Below are 23,869 nucleotides of genomic sequence, written 5' to 3'. Positions count from 1 at the left end.
GAGGAGGGGGATGTTTGCCCGGAAACCGCGAAAGGGAATAACACTCGAAATGTATATAAGAAATACTCAAGTTAATAAAAAAAAGAAGAAGAAATACTCAAGTTAATAAAAAAAAAAAAAGATCAGTTCCCATCAGAGGCTACAGAGGCTAGGTCCCAAATAGAAACCAGAGTTGCTAAATTGGATGCCAAAGCTTGAGTTGTATAGGAATGGAGGAATCCATTTTGCCATGATCTGTCAAAGGCTATATCCCCTTTTCAGGGACACAGATGTTACAAGCTTCTAAAGCAGCACCAGGCCCATTGTCTGATGCCAGTATTCTCTACATTGTTGTCTTTCCCCATGGCAGTGTCAGTGGTGAGCTCTGCACTATGATTTGTCCCTGTTTCCTGGTGTTGCTGCCCCCAAAACCTGCTTCTCTGCCCCAAAGAGAAACTTCAATTCATATAATAAAGTTTTTACTTTGAAAAAAAAAAAAAAAGAAGGAGTGAAGCATTCACATTTTGATCATCCGTCTTGAGTTTCGTTTGTTCTAGGGATCTAGGGTAATTCAAGCATTTGGGCTAATAGCCACTTATCAATGAGTGCATACCATGTATGTCTTTCTGTGATTGGGTTAGCTCACTCAGGATGATATTTTCCAGTTCCAACCATTTGCCTACGAATTTCATAGACTCCTTGTTTTTGATAGCTGAGTAATATTCCATTGTGTAGATGTACCACATTTTCTGTATCCATTCCTCTGTTGAAGGGCATCTCGGTTCTTTCCATTTTCTGGCTATTATAAATAAGGCTGCGATGAACATAGTGGAGCACGTGTCTCTTTTATATGTTGAGGCATCTTTTGGGTATATGCCCAAGAGAGGTATAGCTGGATCCTCAGGCAGTTCAATGTCCAATTTTCTGAGGAACCTCCAGACTGATTTCCAGAATGGTTTTACCAGTCTGCAATCCCACCAACAATGGAGGAGTGTTCCTCTTTCTCCACATCCTCGCCAGCATCTGTTGTCACCTGAGTTTTTGATCTTAGCCATTCTCACTGGTGTGAGGTGAAATCTCAGGGTTGTTTTGATTTGCATTTCCCTTATGACTAAAGATGTTGAACATTTCTTTAGGTGTTTCTCAGCCATTCGGCATTCCTCAGCTGTGAATTCTTTGTTTAGCTCTGAACCCCATTTTTTAATAGGGTTATTTGTTTCCCTGCGGTCTAACTTCTTGAGTTCTTTGTATATTTTGGATATAAGGCCTCTATCTGTTGTAGGATTGGTAAAGATCTTTTCCCAATCTGTTGGTTGCCGTTTTGTCCTAACCACCGTGTCCTTTGCCTTACAGAAGCTTTGCAGTTTTATTTTATAACACTCCTATAGATGAACCACTCCTAGCTTTTTAAAGTGTTTCCATTTCATCAGAAGACTATCATTTTTCAAAGCAAAATATAATGTGTTTTAAATCTCCATTCTGTATGTAAAGAGAGCTCAAAGATGATCTCATATTAACTAGATACAGAAACATGAAAAAGAAATCAAAATGGAAAAAAATGGTCTTCAACGAGGAAATAATTGAAGAGACAGACATGTTTGTTCCTAAGAAAAGTGTGACACTTTACTTCGAACCAGCTAGTCTCCTTGGAATTCTAAAAAGCAAGCAAAGTGTCAGAATACACTATTACTTATTACTATTTCTGTCTCAAAGAAACGAATTCAGCATTTCAATTATATTCTTCACTGTAGGGAAGCATGGCTGATACATTACTAATTTAAAAGCAAGTAAAATGAAATGTTACCATTTTCTTAATTTTGTCTTACATTTTATCAATGAATTTATTTAAATTACAGAAAGTGAAGCGCATATAGGTCTCAACCACTTACCCTTTTCGGCACTAACTTTTGAACAAGATGACCCTTTGAAAAGATGCTTTAAATAATTATTTCATTTTATTGCCCCATTCTGAAAGAAATTTTCACTTTTAATCAAAGAGTCATTTCTGACCCTCTGAATAGTAATTCCGACTGAGTAATTCAAGAAGGAATTATGAGAGGATATCCCAAACAATCCTATAAGTAATGTTGTATTAAGCTCAAGTGAATGATTGTGTACATGTGTGTATATGTGCCTGAGTGCATGTGTGTGTGTTTCTGTGCGTGTCTGTGCACTTGCCTTTATTGGTTAATGTAGCAGAAGTAATTGAGAAAATTGTATCATATGCTGTGGGAGGAGAATGACTACTTGTATGTGCTATCCTCCCAGCCAGAGATGGTCTGTAACTTTTTTCCTGGTTGCTGGTCAACAGAGCTTATGACACTTTGGCGCTTTACTCCCAAAGGGAAGAAAGGATGGTAAGATGAAGCCGAAGACCCTTTTCTCTGCCGTGAAAAGTCACCTGTGGTCCGAGCATGCGCCTACCCTTTTCTCATGTTTACACATTTAGACAAGAGACAGAAGTTAAAGACAGCAAAGTTACTGTTTGCTCAGCCACCACTGTCCAACTTCATGAACAAGAAAGGTATCTCAATTTCTTTTTAAGCTGGCTTCTGATTCCCACTGGGACACCTTTCTTTTTCTTCCACCAGTGTCCTCACTTTCCTTAGTGTCTGAACTGAGTCATTATTAAGTAAGAGCACTGTTCCTTGCCAATGAGGAACACAGAAGAATCAGCTGATATGAGTGAGGAATGAGATGGGCTATGAGTTAGTGACATTAACAGAAGCCCTGTAAAGTGTCAATGAAAGCTATTCCTTGAAAACTGAACGTAATGAATCATTTATATAACATGAAATGACAACCAAAGTTACAACTTTAATTTTTGAGCTTTGGCAAGGGTAAGACTATAAAGAAGGACCCTTCTCACACAATTCTAAATCCCAGCCTTGGAAAGATGCCAACTTCCATGCCTCCCTGGCAGTCTAACTGCTTCCAACACTGTCATAAAAACTACATAGAAGCTTTTTTCTAAAAAGTATCATGTTTAAGCAATTCATGTTCTACCCAACTGTAGGGAAGTTTGGCTTAAACAGAAATGATGAAGGTGTACAATTCCTTCAAGAATTTTATAGAACATGTGTTGATTATAGCTGCTATTTAGCCACTATGCATAGCTCCTTTATGAAATCATGTTACTGCGCAATTAGACCATCCTCATCCCACTCATAATATCAGAACACCCTAGCTGTAATTCACAGTCCGGTGTAGCCCTGTATTGGCAATCTATTCTTTTTCATCACAACTTTGGCTATTGTGACTTAGTATGGTATTTAAAATATCACCCCACATAAAACTTGATCTTACTTTGGGTGATTAAGATATAATTATATCACTTCTCCCTTCCCTTTCCTCTATCCAGACCCTCCACATTTTGTTATTGTAAAACTATATTGTACTTAGACTTGAGAATCCCGGAATAACGAACTCCATCTTAGCAAACATTACTCGCTGAGGCTGTACTATAAGCAAGAGACTGGGGCAAGACAAGAAAATCATGCATATCCATGTAACATGAAAACAAAATGTGTGTGTACATCATTCATAGATTCATTTTGTGTTAAAGTATGGCTTTATGTAACAGAGGCTTTTTGAGAAAGAAATTTTTATTCCTTGATATAGCAAGCTAAATCAGGCTGAACAAAAACCAATGTGGTTCACCTACTTTACTGAGTCCTAACATTTAGTGAGAAAGTAACTAAAGGATAATAGAATAAGCTCTGTTGAAAGTGAAGTGAGTTGACTAATTGATCAAGACAAAATGAAGAAGCTCAGATCTGACTTCTTTCTGGCTTCTACTTTCTGCTCTTACAGTGCAGGGAATCCACCCTGGCTTAGTGCTGTGGTTGAGTGGGGGACACTGTCTACTTTAGACATTCTGTATTAGGAATCTCAGTTCATTAACAGAACCAAGGCCACACACATTTTCCAAAGTAGATTCCTAAGGTAATAAAGGTGACTTTTTTTGTTTACTTCATATGCCATATAATTTATTCTCTCCATTTTTCCTGAAGTAAATAGGAGAGTGTCCCTTTCGAAAACTTAGTAAACACCTTTGTATATGGCTACATAACAGCATGGATTTGCTTCACTTTATTGATATATATGTCCAGATAATTAACAGATTTATTGGTCCCTGAGATGTTAGAAAACTATTGAGAAACTTCTGAAAAGGACTTCTTAATCCTTTAAAGTGGCTTAAAGAGAAAATGCTCCCAGGCTTTGTGTGGTGTCTTGGGAATATACTATTTTTACAGCCACAGTGAAGGAATAGCATGAGACTGAAGATGGTCAAACAGATATATGGAAAGTATTAAAATATTAGCCAGTATACTAAATGCTACCATAACCAATTCCTTAGCCACCAATCTCCTGGATTTTCTGAAATATGTAGTAATAAATCACTTTAAGTCAATTGGGATTGGACCTTCTGTTACTAGAATTGTAAATTTCAAAAAAAATATCAGTGAACACAGTTACTGATTATATTTTCATGAGGAGCAATGATAGTAAACATGCATACACATATATTGCATACTTTTGGACATCAATGCACACACACACACACACACACACACACACACACACTGAAGAGGGCAAAGAGACACATTGAAAGGTTGCTTTACTTACAGTGGTTTGGGGAGGATTCACTGAGGGGGAAGTGCTGTTTGACATACATATAGAAGACAACGAATGAATAATTCAGACAGAAATAACATCAAGTAAAAAGACTGCAATGGGAGAATTGTTCAAAAAGAGAAACTAATGTGTCTGGAGCAGAGTGAAGGTGGGGGAGAGTAGGACATAATGTGAGGAAATTAGAGAGCAGAAATTCTTACTTAAGGAGAAGCATAGATGCTACCCTTCCTGATGATGGGAATAGTTTCCAAGGTCTTAAGCATTAGTTTGATTAAAAAAAATTCTAAAGCATTGTGGTGGAATATATATATATATAATCTTGCAAAGAGCTGCTCAAATATTTGCTGACAGGTAATCTCTGCGTGTCCCTTTCAGAGTGGTTCCCAAAGAGAATGGGTTTTGAATTGAAGACAGTAAATCATATGGCTGGTTATCACTGAATTCATTCAGAGCCAGAATGTAACAAGAAGGATGACTTTCCTTTCTTCTCGATCTGCGACATCTGTCCTCCTTCTTCCTTGGACATTAGAGCTCTCACTTCTCAAATCTTATGGACCTGGACTCAAAATTACTGTGAGTTCGTCGGCTTGTTTTTCTTGTGGGCCATTTTAGCTACTGGCTTTCCCAGTTCTTGGATTTGGAAAATGTTAGCTTATGAGACTTGTTGGAAGCCAGTTCTCTTGGAGTGTGTTTATGTGCGTGCGTGCGTGCGTGCGTGCGTGCGTGCGTGCGTGCGTGCGTGCGTGCGTGCATGCTTTGTCTCCTGCTAGATAGATTTGTTCCTCTGGAGAACCCTCATAGATAAATAGTCCAGTGCAGCACTCTCTATAGCGTTAGTCAATAATAAAACTCACTGTCTAGTTCATAAGTTCCATCCTCATCGCTGCCATTTCCAAGTACCTCATCCGTAGCACCTATATAGTCTTCTGAACTCTTCCATCAATCATGAATCAGCATTTATGTTTTTAACTTATAAACATTTTCTATCTACAAAAGGATGATACAACCTTAACATTTAAACATATTGCATACCTCTTATGTACCTATCTAGATGAAGGGCATAAGTATATGTTTCTGATTATGTCAATAGATATACTATTAGGAAAATAATGTATGGATAAGTGTTAACCTAATTTCTTTTGGTTCACTTTATAGTCAAGTAATAGCCACATTTGGTTATATTTAAAAATATTTGCATGAAATACCAGAATTAAAACATACAATATTTTACATAGAAGCAAATACTAGAAGCAAAACAACAGAATGTAGATTCTGTGTGTGAACTGTGAAAATGATTGATTAAAGAAAACTGCACAAGTTGTCATGGAAATTGCTCTAATTCAAGACTTTCTGGGTACACCAATATTTTATTTCTGAACTTATCACGTCTCCTGAAATCCAAGACATACTGCCTCATAGCAACTACCAATTTTGTTACACAAAGTAATAAATTTGGTCTGGATATTTCTAATGAATAGAAAAAGAGAAAGAAAGCATAAACTGTACTGCATCTCTTTTCCTTTACAGTTATAATATAAATGTGCAAATAGATTTCATGTCCAATAAGTGAAAATATAGTAAATGGTAAGAAAACAAAACAACAACAACAACAAAAAAAAACAAAAAGCAAACAAACAAAACCCTTTTATCTTCTGTGTACTGGTCATTCTTAAAATGTCATATAAGTTAACTGGAGGATATTGAAGCTCAGGGATACACATGTACTCCATCCCTTTATCTGCCCATGCTATCTACGTATAAAAAGGAAAGTACTAAATACATAAAAAAATAAAATAAAAACCTTTACAGTATTTGATGACTAAGAGAGAGGTCATGATGAAAAATAGGCCTCTTTTCTACTATTGATGATTCTAAGTTGCAAAGGTCTGAAAGTTGGGAAAAAAGAAAAGCATATTGTCATCAAGATGCATGACATAATTTTAAAATGAAAATGCAAGAAATTAGCCATGCTAAGCCATAAACTTTTGAGAGCAACCTCGAAAGAGGAATGCTGTGAAAATCCACTTCCTGACAGTAGGTGCTGCCAGTGTTTGAACATGGACCATGGGAAGGTTTCAGTCCTGAATTTCAGCCTTTTTTAAACCTAAGGAATGTAACTTTTTTTTATAAATGTCAAATTTCAGAAACCTTTGTTAAGAAAATAGTTTAGGATAACAGATAAAACAAGGTCTCTGGAGCCACACTCCTGCTACTGAATACCGATTCTTTCACTTTTTAGTTATGTGCCTTTGCGCAACTTACCTGGTATTCCTGCACCTAAGTATTGTATCTTGAAAATGAGGATATTGGGGGATGGAGAGATGACTCAGTGGGTAAATTACTTGCCCAAAGTTGTGACTACAGGAATTAAGTTCCCTCAACCCATGTACAAGTCAAACACACATGGTCGTTGCTATAATCCTATCATTCAAGAGGCAGAGAGGTAGGAAATTCTCATAACAAGCTAGTTGGACAAGCCAGGTTCAATCAGTAAGCCTTCTCTCAATAAGTAAAGTGGAGAAGTTTTAAAGAGGATATCTGATATCAATTTTTTGACAGGCCCACATACACATACACACACACACACACACACACACACTCACACTACAATATACAAATATATTGGTGTGTGCATATGTGTATAGAGAGAAACACATACATAATTAACATCTATAAGTTTGCATCAGTGGGACAAAATATATGACATAAAACATTTAAAATAAGAAAAGTATTATTTGACTGACAATTCAAAGATTTCATTCTGTGACCATTAGTTCTGTTGTTTCTGACAATCATAAAATTATCATGGCAGGTAGCCAATGGCAAAAAGAGCTGCTCACATTATGAAAGCCAGGAAGCAGAGGAAGACTGATAAGACAGAGCCAACATAATCCATATTCTTCAAACTCCAAGTGACCTGTTCCCTCCAACCAGGCTCCAATATCTAATGGTCTCTTAAGAATTCATTATTTATCAACTGAATGTTTAATACATGAAATTGTAAGCGCACATTTTAGACTCAAAACAGAATCATAAATTGTATACAAGATATTTTAGGGTGTCTTTCCTACGTGTGTGTGTGTGTGTGTGTGTGTGTGTGTGTGTGTTATTTATGAAATTTTTAAAGTACTGTCAAGCATATAGCATTCTACATGACTACTAAGAAAGAATGTGGGCTTTCCTAGGTGTATAATGGCAGTCTCTGATGTTGTGTGCCTTTAAAAGAGAAAAGAACAAAGACTTTTAAATTCTTTTATAATCTATCCAGTAAAAAAATGTTTTGCCCAGCAGTAGACCTGGGGCCATATGAGAGAAATCCTTTAAAGGGCTGTGGTCTACTCGAAAAATGTCACAAATGAAGAGACTAATGATCATGGCAGATAAACGGTTTCCTCAAGATACAGTTGTTCTTGGGCATATACCCAAAAGATGCCCCAACATATAACAAAGACACATGCTCCACTATGTTCATAGCAGCCTTATTTATAATAGCCAGAAGCTGGAAAGAACCCAGATGCCCTTCAACAGAGGAATGGATACAGAAAATGTGGTACATCTATACAATGGAATATTACTCAGCTATCAAAAACAATGCCTTTATGAAATTCATAGACAAATGGTTTGAACTGGAAAATATCATCCTGACTGAGGTAACCCAATCACAGAAGAACACACATGGTATGCACTCATTGATAAGTGGCTATTAGCCCAAATGCTCGAAATACTCTAGATGCACAGAATAGGTGAAACTCAAGAAGGATGGCCAAAATGCAAATGCTTCACTCCTTCTTTAAAAGGGGAACAAGAATACCCTTGGCAGGGAATAGGGAGGCAAAGATTAAAACAGAGACAGAAGGAACACCCATTCAGAGCCTGCCCCACATGTAACCCATACATATTCAGCTACCAAACTAGATAAGATGGATGAAGCAAAGAAGTGCAAGCTGACTGGAACTGGATGTAGATCTGTCCTGAAAGACAAAACCAGAATATGGCAAACACAGAGGCGAATGCCATCATTAAACCATTGAACTGAGAACAGGACCCCCGTTGAAGGAATCAGAGAAAGGATTGAAAGAGCTTGAAGGGACCTGAGACCCCATATGAACAACAATGCCAACCAACCAGAGCTTCCAGGGACTAAGCCACTAACCAAAGACTATACATGGACTGACCCTGGGCTCCAACCTCATAGGTAGCAATAAATAGCTTAGTAAGAGCACCAGTGGAAGGGGAAGCCCTTGGTCCTGCCAAGACTGAATCCCCAGTGAACATGATTGTTGGGGGGAGGGCAGTAACAGGGAGAAGATGGGGAGGGGAACACCCATGTAGAAGGGGAGGGGGAAGGTTTAGGGGGATGTTGGCCCAGAAACCAGGAAAGGGAATAACAATCGAAATGTAAATAAGAAATACCCAAGTTAACAAAGATGAAAAAAAAAACATTCACTCATTTAATAAGTACACTTAAAAAAAAAGATACAGTTGTTCTTAACTGGAAAACACCCAGATATCCCACAACAAAAGAATGGACACATAAAATGTGGTTCATTTATACAAGGGAATACTACTCAGCTATTAAGAATGAGGACATCCTGAGTTTTGCAGGCAAATGGATGGAATTAGAAAACATCATCTTGAGTGAGGTAAGTCAGACCCAAAAGGACATGTGCAGTATGTACTAAGTGGATATTAGCCAAAAATTTACAGAATACCCAGGATACAATCCACAGAACTCAAAAAGTTTAACAAGATGAAGGGTCCATGTGAGGACCCCTCAGTCCCACTTGGGAGGGATAAGAAAACAATCACAGAAAAGGGGAGGAAGAAAGAAACCTGGGTGGAAAAAGGTGCAGGGAGGGGAAGAGGGGAACATGATCGGGTATTGGGTTGAGGGAACAAGAGAGAAGCCCCAATGGGCAGCAGAATGAATGGAAACAGGCAACCTCAGGGTGTGGGAGGTGGGAGAACCTTCTAGAATGTACCAGAGACCCAGGAGGTGAGGGATTGTCAGGACTCAATGGGAGGGACCTTAGATGAAATGCCCTACAGTGGGGTGAGGGAACTTGTGTAGTCCACCTCCAATAGAAAGACAAGCCTCAAGTGGAGGGATGAGGTTGCCATCCCATTGTCAAAAACTCTGACCCAGAATTGTTCCTGTCTAAAAGAACCGCAGGGACAAAGATAGAAAAGAGGCTGAGGGAAAAGAGGTCCAGTGACCTGCCCAACTTGGGATCCACCTCAAGGAAAGCTCCAAAGCCTGACACTATTACTGATACTATGGTGTGCTTTCATACAGGAACCTAGCATGGCTATCCTCTGAGAGGCCCAACAAGCAGCTGACTAAGTCAGAAACAGATACTTATACCCAACCAATGGACAAAAGCAGGGGATCCCTATGGTTGAATTAGGGAAAAGCTGAGGAAGAGGGCAATCCCCTGGGAAGACCAGCAGTCTCAACTGACCTGGACCCAATATCCCTCAGACACTGATTTAGAAACCAGGCAGCATACGCCAGATGATAGGAGGCCCCCAACACATATACAGCAGAGAACTGCCAGGCCTGGGTTGAGTCAGAGAAGGTGCACCTATCCCTCAAAAGACTGGAGGCAGCAGGGAGTGTGGAGATTTGGTGGGTTTGGGGTGGGGGTGGAGACATCCTCTTGGAGACAAAGCGGTGTGCAGGGTGGGGGAGGTAGGAGGAATTGGATGAGAAACTTTCTGAGGGCAGACCTGGAGTGGGGATAATGACTGAACTGTATAAAAAGATTAAAGAATTTTAAAATGTCTAGAAATCCAATTTGTTCTCTCTCTCTCTCTCTCTCTCTCTCTCTCTCTCTCTCTCTCTCTCTCTCTCACACACACACACACACACACACATTAAGTCATAAGAATAATACCTGTTATACATTAAAATGCCATATCTTTAGTTGTCAAATAAGCTCTAACTATTGAAGAACAACCTTAAGGCAATTTTAGTTTTGCACTAACACTTTAAAAGATCTTTCTCTAATAGCTGACTCAAATGATATAATTGTTATTTCCCATATCGGGAAGTCTGCCTCCTTTTAGCTTTATACTTCAAATATTAAATTATTATGAATTTATCAAGCACACAAATTACACATGGAAACCAGCTTTTAGTCAATGAAGTGTAAAACTAGAAATTGCTTCTTAATTCATTTGTCAATTAAAGAAAAATAAAAATAAGTGAAGAGCATAGCCTTGACATTTTAAAGATATTTCTGAAAATAGGGGTTGCAGATCAATATGCTGAGCTCCGTACATACAGAGAGGACTTAGAACATTCATCTACTCAAATAAAATAGAAATTGTGAATATTTCTTTTAAAACTACCACTAAGATAAAGTGAGTCGATATTTTCACAGATGAAATATTCAAGAGCAAATGCATCAGATCAAGTTGTAAGTCCATCTTATCGTATGACTATCTGCTTGCAATAAAGCAACCATCGGTGCTTCCCAGAAAAACACAATTGAGCAAATAATACATTTCCTCTTATGGTTTTACTTAATCTAAATATTTGACACTACAGTAGTGAATAATTATAATTCAAGAGATAGCAATAAGACAGTACAAATAAATGTTAGCATTCTCAAGAATTAACCAGAAAAACCAGTTAATGTATCACAACACATGATGTAACTCTAAGATTCTATCAGAACTAAAATGCCCTCAGACTATGTAGTTAAAGTCCCATAGCTCAAAAGCAAAGAAAGAGCAGCTTACATCTATGAGCTAAGTGTTACAAAAAATGAGTTTCCTAGATCCTTGGCAGTTGTTCATTTGCCTTTGAGCTTCATCAAAAATATTATCACAAAAATTTGGTTAATTCCAATATTTTTCTTAAGCAAGGCATAATCTAAAGTAGATTTCACTGAGAAAAAGTTCTATTCATGAATATTAACATTTGATTGTGAATTTATACTAGCTATTCATCCATTACACATATATATTTGGAAGAAAAGTAATCTGGGAGAACTGCCATATTACAGGAATTTTCAACTATTTATAAACAGTCTTTTTTATATCTTCTTACATTTAAAGCCACCCCCCGTGTGTGTGTGTGTGTGTGTGTGTGTGTGTGTGTGTGTGTGTGTGTGTGTGTGTTTTGAGATAGGGTTTCTCTGTGTAGCCTTGGCTGTCCTGAAATTCTGTAGACAAGGCTGACCTCAAATTCATAGAAGTCCCCTGCCTTTGCCTTCTGAGTGCTGGGACTAAAGGTGTGTGCCACCACTGCCCAGCTTCCCCTGTCTGCTAAAGGTAATTATACCAACTTAATTTATCCTAGTAAAACTAAGACACTACTTGGTGAAATCAAGAAAATTACTCTTAAAATGTAATTGCCTAGCAATGCCAAGGACACAGAACTTTTCCATGACTTCAGTGATTGCCACTATAAAAGCTTTCTAAATTTTACAGATCAGGTAATACAAGCATACAGTGACAACTCAAGCAGTTTTCTCCTGGATTTAGCAGCAATTCTGGCACAGTGATTTCCTTGAAGTCCACCTCAGCCTTCTTTAATCCTTCATTAAAATGTTTGCATGGCGCTCAGTACACTGAGACCAAACACTTCACATACATCAGCAGGGCCTTATCAAGGAAACCTGCCACTCACTGCTACTTCTCTGCTTCAGTTGCTTGTTTGTTCAAATAAGCAGACTCATTTGCCTGTTCTGTAGATTGTATCTAGGAGGAATGGTGTAGAGGAGGACTGCTCTACATTGGTTCCATTAGGGGTATAAAGCAGCTTAGCCATGATGTTTATCCACACTAATAGAGCCTGTTATCCTGCCCTGCTTGTTTGGATATCCTGAAGGATAAGCAGACTGTGGCTCATACTACATTGATCTTCCTTTTGCTACTCATGCAATACATTGTCATGGCAATGCATTATAATAAAAATATCACCTACAGTCTAAGAGACTGGAACATTTGCCAGACCTCACAGCAAGACAGTGTTAATAATATACCCCAGGTTTCACTTAAAACTTAAGACTGTTATCCTCCGTTGTACTCAACCTATCTTTCAGAGAACAATGTAACAGCCAACCTTCCTTGTTTTGAATTTCCCATGTGATCAATTTTTACAACCTAAGCTAAAATATAGCTGTAATCTTCCACCGCTTCCCGGACCCAAGAGTACCACAAGTGTGATTGCATGTTTGCTATGACCACCATTTGCTAGAAGCTTGAACTAGTCTGAAGGCAGCCTTATAAACACTAGAAGTGTCATTCAGGAGCTGCCAGAGAATGTGTGTTTCTTATGTGGTTCAGCTAGGGTCAAAGGAAGTCAGTATCTTACCCCTTATAAAAGTCTGTTAAAGATTTCTATAAAATACCTATCTAGGTAGGGTTTCCATTGCTGAGAAGAGCCACCATAACCAAGGCTCTTATAGGGGACAACATTTAATTGGGGCTGGCTTACAATTCAGAAGTTCAGTCCATTATCAGCATTGCAGGAAGCATGGCAGCATCCAGGCAGACAAGGTGCTGAAGGAGCCGAGAGTTCTATACCTTGATCCAGTCAGGAGAAGATTGTCTCATCGGAAACTGGGAGGAGGGTCTCTTCCACTATTGGCTGAGCATAGGACCTCAAAGCCCTCCTACATAGTGATGCATTTCCTCCAGTAAGCCCACACTCATATTCAAGGCCACAGCTCCTAATACTGCCATTTCCCATGAGCTAAGCATTTTCAAACCACCACAGCACCCCTCATTCCATCCCTATAGATGCTTTCTTAGCTGCTCAATAAAGAGACAACAAAGCTCTTTGTTATGGACACATACACACATGAACAGATACGCAATGACCCATAGGCTCACTCATAAGATTGCATTCAGGCAGGCACAAATTCAGACTCAAACAAGGACAATGGAAAACAACAAGCAAAGTAGAGAATTCAAATCTGGGCTGGCTCTTGGAAAAATGACACCGATGTATAATGCTGCTATTCCTTTCCTTAATGCAGCATTGCTGCAGTATTGGTGACTTGAGGTTTATTAGTAATCCATGCAAAGTGACAAATAGTGTCTGGACCTCTCTTTGCTTTAGTTTCTTTGGTTTAATTTTACCAAGCTAATCTGTCAGGTTACTTGAGATAAAAAATTACTGGTAAACATGTCAACCTCCAGAACCAAACAACCTGAGTTTATAATCCATTTGCTATGGTTTTAAACTTTGTTCCCTCCAAAACACATGATTGAAGCTAGCAGCACTGTGTCAGCATTGAGGGGAGAGAAGAACACAAGGGTTGTTATCAAAGGGGGAGGTCAGGTTCCTTTCTTGCCCCTTTGCCCTTTGTTATTCATTAGCTATCTGAGCTCTTTTGTCTCTACCAAGACAGAAGTCACAGGTAGTGAACCTCTTCAGAATGCCTGTGCGCTCAGCACTTGGCAGAAGGGAGCAAAGAAAGCAGGCTCTTTCAGAGCAGTAGTAGGTGGGACTCTATAGCATTACAATATTATAGTACTTGTGTGGGCTTCAAAGTGAGACCCCTAGATATATTTGTTTCAGTTATACTTGTCTAGAAGTAAGCCCGCTATTATTATCTAGGCATAGGAAGTAGGAACTCTTTAGTCCTTAGCAGTAAACAATCATGGGTCCTAGGCCTGTGTTTTCAGTGACTCTTATTCCTAAAGAATTGACAGTCCCTTGAAGCTATCCCAGCAGCCATGACCTGTTGTTCTATTTCTCTAGTTCTTTATATTGTCTATCCTTATATGTTAGTAGACCACCAGAGGGCTCTCCCTCTGTCCTAGCTGGAAATGAATACACGGTTATCATATGTCACCAAGACATATGATTAAGACAACATCAACACAAACTGTTTGAAGAACTTATAGCTGAAGCTTCAACTTCAGGAGCTGAAGTGATCAGTTGTATTTATTGGGTAGTTTTTTCAAAGAGCCTGTGGCACCTTCAAAATTGGCAGTGTTGTCATTATGTTAGTTTTGCTGGCTATCTAGCTGACATTCTTTTCACTTCACTATAGCAGCAAAGGAGACTAACAGCTGCCAATTATGAAGACAAACTGCTCTATCCCCTAATGTTTTTCTTACTTATAGGAAAATGAACATCAGAATAAATAAAATACAGTCGTAAAGTACTAGCCACTAACATTGATATCACATTTTATCAATGCTTTAACAATGCACAAATACCTACCCTGTGCCTCAGGTTGAGGTGGGACACCCTCATGTATTTCAATTTCATCTTGTACTTTATAGTGATTCAGCAAGAAGGCCTTTGCCTGATGCCAGCACCTTGATCTAAGACATCTTATTTTCCAGAACTGTGATATAATAAGTTTCTATTGACCATAAACCACTCTTCAAAAATGTAAGATATTCCAGAGTACCACACAAGACAGATTAAGACACTAACTTACAAGCTGTGTGATTTGGATCAAAGTATGTATAAACATTCTAAATATTGATTTCTTCATATTTCTAATATTGACTAAGCTTCCATGAACACTAAGACAGTGCTTGCTTAATCAAAAAGCAATCCAATCAATGTCACGAGATTAACTACACATATTTGTTGGCTATTGTACATCAGAAAATATAGATAATACAAAGATTTTAAACAATGAAAACTTTCCCATTAAATTACCTAGCTGGAAATAGTCTACTGCAGGAGATGTGTTCAAAGAATCATATGCTTTTCAGTGATTAATTTAATGTGTACTCAGAATGTGGATATAACTTACATATCTTCTTCATTTAATCTGCAATGTCACCGCAGAACAATAGCTTTTTTGCTATCTCAGAAACACATCTACTATCCCATATGTAAAAAAAAAAGAAAAAGTTATTTTACTACCCATAATATTGTAATGGCATATAATTCCAGAAGTGAACTAACTCTCCCTTATTTAAAGAAGAAATCAACAACGTCAGATAGCAATAGTATCATGGCAATCATAATTACAAAACATAGTTTGCAAGTCTTGTGGTTTCCACTTAAGGTGGTGCGTGTGAGATATGTGTGAGGTGTGTATGAAGAGTGTGTGCGAGAATGAAAGGGTAATGAACAGAGGTGTACATGAGTGTGGGCGTTCGAGAAAAGAAAAGTGCTAAGGAGAAAAGCAGAGTGCACAGAAGAATGCAGAGTGTGTGCAGCCTCAAGCTGCAGGCAAGCAAGCAAGAGAGAAAGAAAGAAGAGAGGAAGGAGAGAGAGGGGGAGGGAAGGAGGGAGGGAGAGAGGGAGAGAGAGAAGAGAGAGTAACTTTAAGCCTTGAAATTGCCCGTCACTTTATACCCAAAGAGTAGTCTGTGTGTATTTGTTATGCACCTTCCAGATATCCCTGCTTCCAGTTGAGAACTCAGATTCTGTGTCAACGCTGGACCCCAGCAAAGAAATATGCTCTTAGCCCAGATCTGGGGCTGTTCCACAGCCCTAGGACACAAAACTTGCCTGCAGAGAGCTGATATGCCAGGAGCACTCTCACTCCTAAGCCCACAGCCCACAGGTGGGACCTCACTTTCTCTCCATTGACTGTCTAAGAAAAGACATGCCAAGAGAGCACAGGGTGCTTCAGGGAGGCCTAGGTCTCCATCTGTGCTCAGACCTGGGGATGTCCCACAGCTCTCATATTCAAAACATGCCCTGAGAGCGCTGGTCTCCCAGGAGCCCTCTCACAGCTAAGATCACAGGCTCACAGGCCTACAGGAGGGACAAGCTCTAGTCAGAGACAGCAAGATAACTATCATTAGAGATAACCAGATGGTGAGAGACAAGCACAAGAACCTAAGCAACAGAAACCAGGACTACTTGGCATCATCAGAGCTCAGTTCTCCCACCACGGCAAATACTGGATATACCAACATACATGAAAATGAAGATTCAGATTTCAAATCACATCTCATGATGATGAGAAAGGACTTTAATAAGGACATAAATAACTCCCTTAAAGAAATAAAGGAGAGCATAGGTAAAATATGCTCTCTTTAAAAAAATTAAACAATATATAAAAGATTTTCAAAAACTATTCTAGCTTGGGATAAAATACCATGACCAAAAGCAACTTGGAGAAGAAAGTGTTTATTTGGCTTACATAGTTCAACCATAGTCAGTCCTTGAGGGAAGCCAACATGAGAACTCAGGGAAGAACCTGAAGGCAGACACAGAAGCACAGGCCATGAAGAAACACTGTTTAATGGCTTGCTTCCCTTGGCTTTCAGCTTGCTTTTTAATGCAACACAGTACCATGTTACCCGCAGTAGCACCACCCACAGTGGGCTGATCCCTCTCATATTAATCATAAATTTAGAAAATGCCACACAGATAGATTATTTCTTCTTCTTCTTCTTCTTCTTCTTCTTCTTCTTCTTCTTCTTCTTCTTCTTCTTCTTCTTCTTCTTCTTCTTCTTCTTCTTCTTCTTCTTCCTACTTCCTTCTTCTTTCTTCCTTCTACTCCTCCTTCTCCTCTTCTCCTTCTTCTTCCTCCTCTTCTATTCTCCTTCTTCTTCTTCTCCTCCCTCTCCCTCTCCTTCTCCTCCTCCTCCTTCTCCTTCTTCTCCTCCTCCTCTTCTTGTTTGTCTTTTCCTCCTCCTCCTCTTCCTCCTCCTTCTCCTCTTCATCCTTCCTTCTTTCCTTCTCTTCCTCTTCTCCTCTGCCTTCTTTTTCTAAGATGACTCTAGCTTATGTAATCATGCTACATGCCATAGACCCTCCCCCCCAAAAAAAACTGAGAAACAAGGAGAGTCCAAGGAAGGATGCTTGAATCTCATTCAGAAAGGCAAATAAAGCAGCTATCCAAGGTGGGATGGAGGGAAGTGTGTGGGAGAGGGGTAGGGAGGGGAAAAAGAGTAGGTATTAGGTGTGAGGAGGGGAAGAAGGTGGAGAGACAAAATGGAAATCAATGGGGGAATCTCTGGTACAAACTTGAGACCTAGTATTGAGGAGGCTCCCAGGAGTCTATGGGGGTGACCCTATATCAGACTCCTAGAAACTGGGGATATGGAGACTAAAGTGGCCACCTCCTGTAGCCAAGTAGGACTTACAGTGGAAGGAGAGGGACACCAACCCACCCACAAAACTTTCAACCCAAAATTTGTCCTACCGACAAGATGTGCAGTAATAAAGATGGAGCAGAGATTGGGGGAATGACCAAGCAATGGCTGGTCCAAATTATGATTCATCCTCATGAGAGAGCCAACCCTTGACAGTATTAATGATACTCTGCTATGTTTACAGACAGGAGCCTAATATAACTGTTATCTGAGAGGTTTGATCCAGCAGTGGATAGAAACAGATGCAGAGACCACAGGCAAATAATAGGAAGAGCTCAGGGAATCTTGTGGAAGAGTTGGCAGAAGTATTGAGGTAGCCAGAGTGGTCAAGGACACTACCAGAAGACCTATATGCCCAACTAACCTGGACCCATCAGGGTTCACAGAGATGGAACCATAGGCTCCCTACACATCTGTAGATGTGCAACTTGGTCTTCATGTGAGTCCTCTAACAATTAGAAAGGGGACTGTCTCTGAGATCCCTTCACCCTAGCTGTGCTGCTTTGTCTGGCCTCAGTGGGAAAGGATGTGCTTAGATGGGACTTGATGTGGCAGACTGGATTGGTACCCATGTAGAGCTTCCCCTTCTCTAATGAGAGTAATGGGAGGAAGTTGTGAGGCGGGACTTGGAGGATAGGAGGGAGTGGCCTGTGATCAGGATGTAAAGCAAATAAATAAATTAATGGAAAAAAAGCAAAGTAAAAATAGTGCAAAAACTTTAACTATATAACCAAGACTACCTTTAAGATTTGGGCCTCTCAGCTGGAAAAATGGCTCAGTGATTAAGAGCATTGGCTTCCTGAGTTCAATTCCCAGCAACTACATGGTGATTCACAGCCATCTATCCTGGGATCTGATGCCCTCTTCTGGTATGAAGGTATATATGCAGATAAAGCATATGTATATATATATGATTTGGGCCTTTAATCCCAGCATTCATGAGGAAGAAGCAGATGGCATAATATAATTTCAAATAGACTTTAATTTATTCCCAACCATAAGTAATGCTATATTGACATTTATTAATATCAAATAAAAATAGATACACCTTTCATCAAACTTATAAAGCATATTTGAATATAGGTGGCATGGAATGCAGGAGATTTGCCTTGTGGTTAAGATAGGAAACACTTGCAAAGCACACTCCATAGAAGCTGCAGCTGAGATCAAACAGTATGCCTATACAGCTGCTAGTTGGGAAAGCTCAATAATATCCATAAAAAATGCCATGGACGAAAGAAAAACCAAGCAGTACTTCCACAGCGGGCCCCTTTTCAAGCTCACAAGGTCAGACACCACAAATTGCAAAAGCAATGCCTTTCTATTTCATTTCTTTCTGTAATAATGTGGTATTGTGCAATAACAGTATAAATAATATTTAAGTTTAGGTCATTGGCAATTGACTTCAGTGAAGCAAAAGTAGTAACCTGGAAAATATCACCTATCACCTGAAGGCAACAATCAACATGAAAAGCAACACAAAACTCGACAGAAGAACAAACCCCAAAGGATAAATGCATAATCAGAAGACTCAAGAGAATACTTTTTCCATAAAAGAATAAAATGAGTAACCATGAGAAAAGATGTAATTGCCAACATAACAGTTTATAGATAGGATAAGACATAATACAATTATAAATATAGTTGCTATGTTATAAAATGTTTCCTCTGAAGAATATCTAAGTAGCAAAAGAAACACAGTTGGAAAGCAAAATAGAGTGTAGACAATGATATTGAAGCATACCTTTGGAATGATTTGAAGAAAATGAGAAGATTTCTAAAGTATTTTAGTGAAGTATAGCAAATTATTAGTAGTCAATATCTGCTTAATACAAACTGTCCATAATGAAAATCAAAAAGGAGAGCTAAGAAAATGGAATTAAACGAACAAAATCAAATGTGCTCCTCTTCTTATAGACAATTGCTCTGAAGCAAAATGCTGAAAAAACACATTAGCATATGTCGCTTATAAGAAGGCTATAAGTGTTCCCCCAGACTAAGCAGCCCATAGAAAGTAGAATCCATTTCACTACTTTTTGTATCAGAATGTGGGTACAAGTAAAATGGTGCCAGTTCCAAGAGATTCCTCAAGAGACTTTACATGCTTCTATGATTACTTAAAATCCTATGACTTAAAGAAGCATTGGTTAGTCTGGTGGGTTCAAATTCATGGAGAACATCAGAAACCATCACACTGGAGCCCCTCCTATTACCCCACAGATCAACCAGGTGATTATCAACACATGAATGACCTCAGGCTAAACCAAAATAGCTAGCTGAACTCACACATTTGAAGAAGTCATAGGAGCTATCTACATGGATATACAATGAAATGGAATGTTTAATGGGAAAAGATCAGTATTTGTAAATGCCTTGGGGTAAGAGCCTTCAGTTTCTGAGGAACAATAAGAACAGTTTGGATAGAGAGAGAATTCGTGGAAGAAATGTTGAGAAAGTCTGTAGTGAACTGTGAAGATGGCCACTCATCCTTCCTCTTTTTGCATATCTAAATTTATAACGATATTCCAGAGTCTCCCATCAAGGATGCTGTATTTCTGCACTCCATACACATGAGTCGCTGAGAAACATGACATACTTTGGTCAACTGGTACTGGAAAATGTGTTTTCTTAGCTGAACATGACAGTATATATCTTCAATTCCATCATTCACGAAGCAAAACCAAGGAAATTTCTATGAGTTGTAGGCAATTCTGGTATACCTGCAGAGTTCTGGCCAGCCAGGGCTATATATTAAGACTGTCTCAAAAAGATGAGGTACAGGCAGAATCATGAAAAACACTGGTAAACCAAGGTTTACTCTCATGATTATTTATCAGAAGCATGCTATGTCAAAAATATACACAAGTGTTTTTCTTTCCACAATTTCAGAATTTATTAACAATAAATTCACAAGGTTTAGCAGTTTTGATGACATTTCCCCCACCTTGTTACCCTGGCTAAGGCAAATGAAAGTCATTTCTTATAAACTTAATTACTAATAATAATTCTCATATCTATATACATATATTTGTATTAGTTACTTTTCTATTGCTACGATGAGACACCATGACTAAGAAATGTATAGATTCTATAACGAAGAAAGAAGATCTTACTTGAAATTTACAGTTTCAGAGGGCTAGGAGGAGTCCATGATCACTATGGTGAGGATCCTGGCACGAATGGTATTGGAGCAGCTGAGACCTCACATCCTGGTTCACAAACAGAAAGCAGAATAGGCATTAGAAATGACAGGAGGCTTCTGAATCCTCAAAGCCCACATCCATGACGCACTCCCTCCAACAAGGCCAAACTCCCGAATCCTTCCCAAACAGTTCTATAAACTGGGAAAGGAAGCATTCAAACATATGAGCCTCTGGCAGTCCTTCTCATCTAAACGTATGTCTGAAGCAAGACTATAACCCAGCAAATAAACATTAAGTCCTGTAGTTCTATGTCCAGTGTCAAGGGGCTTAGAAGGCTTTGCCCTCCAGCTTTGCATCCTGAAACACATCTTTCTTTTGAGTTGGTTTCACTCTCGGCCTGCAGATCTTCTTGGAAATTGTCTCACGGTTCTAGTATCTCCAACATCTTGTAGTTTCCATTGCAACCAAGGCTTCACCTACATAGCTTTACATAATGGCCTCTCAGGCCTCTTGACCCTTTAGTTTTTTCATTTGGGGATTCCCACGCCACGAGCTTCCTGGTCTCAACAGCTCTCTGCAACTACAAAGGAAAAGCCCACAGCTCCCTAATGTTTGTATTCTTTGTGCCCCTAAAGTCATCACCACAAAGATGATACTGCTAGCTTGTGATAGACTCTTGCCGTCTTGAACCACATCAGAAGCAGCTTTGGTTTGCAATTGCCTAGGAGTAGAAAAGTCTTTATGGCCTTTTTGCACAAGTTGAGAGCTTAGCTATTATGTGAGGATATAGAACATCACCAGTAATTCAGAGATTTTACTCGAAAACATCCTCAAATCAAAATGTATGAATTAATATTATACAGTTGTATTAGTTGTCAGGACTTCTATAACAAAATACTACCAATTATATATCTGAAGCAATAACATTTTACTTTCTCACAATTATAGAGAGTAGATGTCTATGTCTCATGTCAGAAGATTTGGGTTGTTTTAAGATTTCTGTCTTTTGCTCATCTGAATTCTTGCTTCTTTCTTTCTTTTTTTATTCAGGCCCTTGCTGTGCCGAAACTTTCATTCATCTTGCTTCCTGCCTCATCTTCCTAATGTGGATATTGCAGGTGAACATCACTACACTTGAGTTAGGATGCCCCTTTTCCCTGTGTCTTCAGTGGTCTATTTATATGCATGAACACCCTTAGCATCCCTCTGTGCATCCTTATTGCTTCTTTTAAGGATGCTAGTCACATTGGGTATAGACCCATCTAATGGTATCATTTTAACTTAATTACATATTTAAAGTCCTGGTTTCAAAGTAAAGCAACCTTCAGAGATAGTGCAATTAAGGCTTCAGAATATGAATTGGAGGAACACAATTTATTACATAGCAATATTCTCCTTAAGTGATGATACGATGCTCATGTATAAAAGGAAGGTAATTTGGGAATACTTAAGCATCTCATGTCTTACACAATTCTCCCCAGTATGGACAATAGTAATAGTAACTGTATTCCTACAAAAAAAAAAGACTCTAAAGCCAATAGATGAATGTGCTACTCTTCTTAAATTATCTTTAGTTAGTAAGGTTGTCTTCATATATAAATTAATTGTGAGCATAACTGATTGAATATATATAATCGTGACTCAAATGTGTCCCACAAAAGTTCATTTTTCTGGAGGCTTGATGGATTCCCAATGTAGTGTGGTATTGAATGGTGCAGCCTTTATGCAGTAGGGCCTAATGAAGATAATTAAGTCATTGGGACCTCTCTTTTCATGAATGCATTAATGTTAGACTCCCAGAAACAGATGAATATTTCAGAGATGATTTAGTTTCCATGAGAACAGGTTATTATAAAAAGAATTAGGTCATATCCCTACCTGGTTTCTTGTTTCTTGTCCTGCCATGTGATCTCTCCTCATGCATGATGTTGCAAAATGTTCAGAAAACCCTCACTAAAGCCAAGTAAATATTGTCAGTATCCCTTCGGACCTAGGGATTTGTGAGTTAAATCCAGTAGTGTCCAGTTTCAAGCTATTTTGATACAATGACAGAAAATAGACTAAAATATTTAATCTTACTGTGTAGGTGGTGTACATGGGTGCATCATATGTCTTTCCACCAATTCTTACACATGAGATTCTGAATTGATATTAGAACTACTGTTTCTGGACTACTAAAACATACCACAATCCTATTAAATTTGGAAAGAAGTTAGAAAAATTAAAGAACAAATGGTGATCTGAGATATAAACTATGTAGAAATTCAGTAATCCATGGCATGAGATTGTTCCATCATTCTGGAATTTTCTTCAGAAGGAGAAGGTACGTAATCATGGACTTAACCAGCTGCTCCCTTAGAAGGAATCAATTGGTTCCAGATAATAAAGTGTTCATAAGATTTGGTAGATAGAAAAGGTGAGAGTGTAGCAAGGCAAGATTTAAATTGAAAGTGAAAAATCTAATTTTATGTTTTTAGAAGATCTGAGAATATTATTCTTCAGTGTACGAATCAGTTGCTTTGCAGCAGCAATCTGAAGAAGACCTATACACATGGAGTACAGCGATTTGTACAAATAATAAGCGAACACTGTGTTCTGTATGTAAAGAATTCAGAATAAGATGTTTTCTAGGAAATGAAGATGATTTCTATATGGGAAAATAGTTATCTTGAAACAATTCAGATAAAGTATTAAATAGCCAACTACTGTGTCTCAGACATAATTTTTTAACACTAAGGCTCCCAAGGTGGTTAACAGTTGTTTCAAAAAAAAAATCAGTTGAGATGCCCAGAATTTTTTTCAGACTTTCACTTTATGGCTAGAAGTATTTGGGGATTTACCACTTTACCTTTGTGTTCTGTTAAAATGCTGGCTTGATGTTCTGGCATCTATGGGAACTTACATGTGCACAAAGTAACGATGTGGCAGGAACACGCTGAAAAGCACTCTGCCTTTCTCTAAATAAAAATGCTTTTTAAGAAACCTAAATGTTAAAAGCAGTTTCTGATTTGGGAAAATTTCCCAACAGGTACTTTGAATGGGCTTTTATACAAAGGTATTTGTGAGGA

At 38.6% G+C, this 23,869-nt stretch overlaps 1 protein-coding gene across 3 annotated transcripts in view; it reads right to left on the bottom strand.

Moving 5' to 3' along the window:
- Magec2l1 (MAGE family member C2 like 1) overlaps positions 1-23,869 on the bottom strand; it is a 173,846-nt gene that overhangs the window by 70,960 nt on the left and 79,017 nt on the right. For all 3 annotated transcript variants that reach the window (XM_087601045.1, XM_087601043.1, XM_087601044.1), the window contains one exon: positions 20,772-20,867. The gene's annotated coding sequence lies outside the window, so the exon portion shown is untranslated. The remainder of the gene's footprint in view (positions 1-20,771; positions 20,868-23,869) is intronic.

The sequence above is a fragment of the Rattus norvegicus genome, chromosome X, assembly GCF_021556685.1.
Source record: "Rattus norvegicus strain SHRSP/BbbUtx chromosome X, alternate assembly SHRSP_T2T, whole genome shotgun sequence".
In the NCBI taxonomy this organism is placed as follows: domain Eukaryota; kingdom Metazoa; phylum Chordata; class Mammalia; order Rodentia; family Muridae; genus Rattus; species Rattus norvegicus.
Note: the sequence above shows the minus strand (reverse complement) of the source record. Positions and strands in the feature narration are given on the sequence as shown.